The 5,297-nt window shown below is 39.2% G+C and overlaps 1 pseudogene; it reads left to right on the top strand.

The window, feature by feature from the left end:
* Positions 1–4,631: 4,631 nt before the first annotated feature.
* LOC121143402 lies at positions 4,632–4,786 on the top strand (annotated as a pseudogene).
* The last annotated feature ends 511 nt before the right edge of the window (positions 4,787–5,297 follow it).

Raw genomic sequence — 5,297 nt, forward strand, 5'->3', positions numbered from 1 at the left:
TGAGGAGACGTCTGATACTAGTGAGATCTCCAGAGATCTACAAGGATAACACTAAATGGCAAACTAAGTAATAGTAGAGAGTCTACATTAAATGCCCCTCCTTGATGGTAAGGTTGAAGACTACCCTATATGCCATCCTAGAACCTTCATCCAGTGACTGATGGAAGCAGAGACACATACCCACAGCTAAACACTGACCGGAATTCCTGGAACCTAGTGAGAGAGATAGAGGTTTAATGAGCAAAGGGGTCAAGACCATGTTGGTGAAACCCACAAAGCCAGCTGAATGGATAAGGGGGAGCTCTTGAATCCCAGACTGACTGATGCCTGAGAGGCCAACAGTGGACTTATCCAGATTTCATGAATGTAGTCTCAGTGAGGAGGCCACAGAAATCACTGGGGCCTTGGATAGTAAATCAGTGGTTACCATGGTTTATGATTGACCTTTGGGAGCCCATTCCAAATAGAGGGATGCTCTCTCAGCCTGGACACATGGGGAAGGGCCTAGGTCCTGCCCTGGATGAAATTGCAGTTTGTAGATCCCCCAAAGGAGGGCCTGACCCTCCCTGGGGAATGATGTGGGGATTGCGTGTGGGTTAGGGGGCCTGCTGGAGGGACAAGGGAGGAGGAGTGGGAGAGGGAGCTGGGATTGACATGTGAAGCATTCATGTTTCTAATTTAAATAAAAACATTACAATTTTTTATTTCATATGCCACCCACAGTTCCCCCTCCCTCACTTCCTGTCACCCTCTTTCCCCCACCCAATCCCTTATCCATTCCTCCAGAATGTCTCTTTTCTTAATTATTTTGAACCCGCATGTATGTACAATAATTTTCTTTTCAGTTTAATTAGATTTAATCAGTCTAAAAGAGAATTAGATCTCATACCTTTAACCCCAGGAATCATGAGACATGTTTAAGATAGGAACACAATCTCAGATGAGGCATTCATCCTCCAGCCATGCTGAAAAGAGGCAATAGTCTGAGGTTTGGTGGAATCAGGATTGCCTTTCAGCCTGAGGTAGTGGTAAAAGCTAGCGTTCCACTTCTTTGCTTTTCTGTACTTCAGCTTGAAGTTTGAATCCCAATATCAATCTCTGGGTCTTTCATTTATTGGGGTACAATGTAAACTCAACAGAAGAGTAGGAGGAATGATTTTAAGGGCCAGAAGGGATAGAAGACACCAAGAAAACCAGGTCTTCTAAACAGAGGAGAAATGTTGTACACGTGAACTCACACGGACTGTGGCAATATACATGACATCTGCACAGGTCCAAGCCAGTTGGAAGTCTAGTGATGAAAGAGGGAGGTGAACAACATTGCCTCATCCTTAGCCCAGACACTATCTCCAATTGTTAACTACTTGCAGAAGGAAAATTAGTTTTCTCCAATGGAATCTCACTGGGAATACAAACCACATATAAGGTCAGGCCACATGCCTAACAGTAGATAGCCAACACAAAATGAACTCAATGTTATTTGGGGATTTTTTTCTCATAATACTTTGTCTAGGAATTGTTTTAAAATTATATAGGTCATTTGCTTGTATATTATGGCTTCTGATATTGTATTTATGGGTTTTGTGTGTATATAGCTTTGTGAGTCTCTGTGCCTGTATATGTTTCTTGTGCTTTTTCTTTGGCTCTTTTTCTTCCCTATTTATTTGTATGTTTTGTCTTATTCCAGTTTGTTTTTATTTTATTTTACTACTCATATTTAGGATGCCTTTTTGTTTGCTAATGATAGAAAGACATTGGGTGATTTTGGGTGGATAGGAGGTGGAGTGGGAAGTTGGAGGAGGGTAAGTCATGAGCAGAGTATGCTGCAACTGAAAAACGTCTGTTTTCAATAAAAAAGAGAGATTTGAAGGGATAAAAATGGTGTATATACGACTGAATTAAAAGAGCTGTCAAAGAACTGATATTGCCAAAATACATTAACTGTGGTATTTACTCATTCACACAATGAAGACAAAGGATAGAGAGGAAATAGGTGAGAAAGAAGAAAGTAACCGAAAGAAGTAAGAAGAAAGAAAGAGGAATGAGGAAGAGGTTCTTCCCCCAGAAAATGTCCTAGAAATGATGACCAAACTGTGTCATGGCTCCAATGACAATGAGATATAGGTGGAAAATCTACATTATTTTGATGCTAAGAATATTTTCTATCAAAGAGAAGTTCTGAAGCAAATAAATTTAGTCTATATTTTCTAAGACTCAAGGTGAAAAAAGGAACAGAGTTAATTGGGCCCTCACTAAACATATACGTTTTTCAATTTTTTCTCAATACTGTAGCTACATACCACTTATATTGCAAAAAGTGCTGTTAAAAGTAAAGTAAAAATACAAACTGATAATAGCAGGAATGGATTTTATTTTTACGTTCAGGAAATGTGCTAAAATAAAAGTTAAGGATTAATTTATAATTTTATAAAACATTGCCATTGGATGTGCAAAATAAAGGGCCGCTTGCAAGCATTTTGGGTGCTGTGGCTGGTGGAAGACTAGAAAGATGTGAAAGGATTCTACCATTCGCATGGGTCTGTCAAAATAAGACTTCAAAAGCCTGGGACAATACATGGACTTTTAAGTATTTAAAGTTACATAAATAGCAGAACCAGTTGTGGAACATGTGGTTGTCCACCTGAAACCTTTGTTATAATCCTTTGTGTGTTGCTGACATGACTACACATCTACATTTTCAGAGTGGCTTTCCCTGTATGAATCATGTTAGAACTCAGCAGCCCATGAGAGAAAGAACTCCAGCATTCTCTGGTACAGTTGGGATCTGACACACTTTCAAGTCTTTCATGTCTGCTGTGCTTCCAAACATCTGTCACAACAAGAAGATAATTTCTTCCACTATTAAGTACCAGTAGGTAAATAAAAGCTTCTTGAGGGTTATTGGAAATGGAACAATCTTCCTGGAAAAGTCTTCAAATCAATCAAACTTATTTCTTAAGGCTGAGATAATAATTTTTCCTTACTTACAGAAGGGACTTTCTCAATTCTAACCACAAACCTCCCCAAATTTATACAAGCCTTTAAATGGTATGATAAATGTTGTCTCCTTGAACATGAAATGAAGTTTATTTTCTTTTTAAAAATCTTTAGATGAACTAGATTTTATTTTCTTCATAGATTAGCATTTACAGCAGATAAAACAAAATATCCTTAGTGCACAGGGTAGAGAAACTTTGACTAGTGTAGAGTACTCAAATTATTCCATTGTAAATCTATTTGTAATCTCTCATTTTTCAAATAGACACATGAAATAATAAAAATATACACTTAATGGATAATGTCTTAACATGTGTAAACATATTTAATGTTTCTTTTTTTCTTTTTTTTTATTTTAAATAGCTTGTTTTACATGTCAATCCCAGTTCCCTCTCCCTCCCCTCCTCCCGCACTCCCCTTCCACCCTCCCTCCCACCCTATTGCCAAATCCTTCCACATAGGGGATGTCTAGAGTCTATCATTTTACTCTTGGTAGGGTCAAGGCACTCCCCTAAGAGTCCAGGCTGAGAGAGCATCTCTCTTTGTGCTATAGGCACATGAAGACAGATTGTATACCAGGGATAGACACTGATCCACAGCTCAGAGCCCCATAGGTTGTCCAGGCCTTCTCACTGACACTCACATTTGGGGGGTCCAGATCAGTCCCATTCTGGCCTCCCCCCTGTCTGTCTGGGGTCCAAGAGCACTCCCCTGTTCAGATCAGCTGTCTCTGCTGGTTTTGCCAGCCCATTCTTTGCCAATTTGCTCATCATTCCTCTCTCTCTGTCACTGGGTTCCTTGGGTTCAGTTCAGTGCTTAGTTGTGTGTTTGCCTCTGCTTCCATCAGTCCCAGGATGAAGGCTCCCGGATAGTTATAGACATCAAGTTCATTATCAGGAATGGGCATTCGAGGTGGTCCTTCCACTATTGCTTAGCTTGCCAATTGATGTTATACCTTTAGATCACTCGAGGTCACTCTGGTGCCTGATCTGTCTTCGATCCTATGATTATAAGCACTTTTATATAATCAAAATTTTGTCATTTTCTTGGGCAATATATGAGAAACTTTCTCCTGGGTCAGAAATATAGAATACATTATTTTTTCCTAAGTTTCCCTACTGTTCAACAGTACACTATAATTTCTTGCTCCTATATACCAAATACAGTATCCACTGTCAGACATTTCCTCTCCTCCCTCCCACTCTCTGGTAGAGACCATTTCACACTCAATTTCTGAGGTAATTTCATTTGATTCCAAATAGGAATGACATCATGTGCCTGGATTATTTCATATAACATAATGATTTCAATTTCATCTATATAGGCACAAATAACATAACTTTATTTCTTATGAGTGGTTAGTATTACATTATATTTGTGTGTGTGTGTGTGTGTGTGTGTGTGTGTGTGTGAGAGAGAGAGAGAGAGAGAGAGAGAGAGAGAGAGAGAGAGAGAGAGAGAGAGATCTGGTTTTACTTCCACTTTTCATATTCATTTTTTCAGTAATACCAATTTTTATACTGTTGTTTTAGTTTCATTTCCTACTACTCCTGCAAAATTTACCACAAACATAGTGACTTACAGCACACATTCATTATCTTACAGATCTAGGTGCAAAAGGTCTGAAATATGCCTCACTAACCTGACACAAAACACACTGACATCAAGAAGGTTGTTTTCACAGGGCAAGCTTATCCATTGTACTCTGAATGTGTTGACTACTGTGATTTCCCCAAATGTGGGCCATTTGATGGTGTAGTTTGTGGTATTACGTGATTACATTCACTCTCCCTCAATTACAAAAGAAACAACAAACAAACAAAAGAAAAATCATTCAGTTCACACTCCACCAAGAGTCTGGCAAGGCTGGACCCTGGGGAGGAGCATTTTCCTTGCTTTCTCCAGATGGTAGAGGCTGCCTGCCCACTTTGGTTTGAGGTAACTTCCTTCATCATCCAAACTAGCAGAGAGAATTGCCAAAACTCCTTTGGACTCTGACATCCACACTCACTTGTTCTTTTATTTTACAGGACCCTAGTGATTATACTGACTGACCTCAGCAGAATACCCAAGACAACCTCTCATTTTAAAGTCAGCCAACGAGCAAGCTAAATCCATTTGGAAGCTTGTTTCTCTTTGTCATGTAATAAGATATATTCACAGATTCTGAGGTTTAAAATTTGTACACTTTTTATTTTGGGTATTCTGCCTACCATAGCAGTTTTCGAGTCTACATACTGTGAGAGTCCGGGCAAGTTTCACTTTTGTCTCTGTGTACTACTTTTCTCATTTATAAGATT

The sequence above is a fragment of the Mesocricetus auratus genome, unplaced genomic scaffold (genome assembly GCF_017639785.1).
Source record: "Mesocricetus auratus isolate SY011 unplaced genomic scaffold, BCM_Maur_2.0 Super-Scaffold_100011, whole genome shotgun sequence".
Taxonomy (NCBI): Eukaryota; Metazoa; Chordata; class Mammalia; order Rodentia; family Cricetidae; genus Mesocricetus; species Mesocricetus auratus.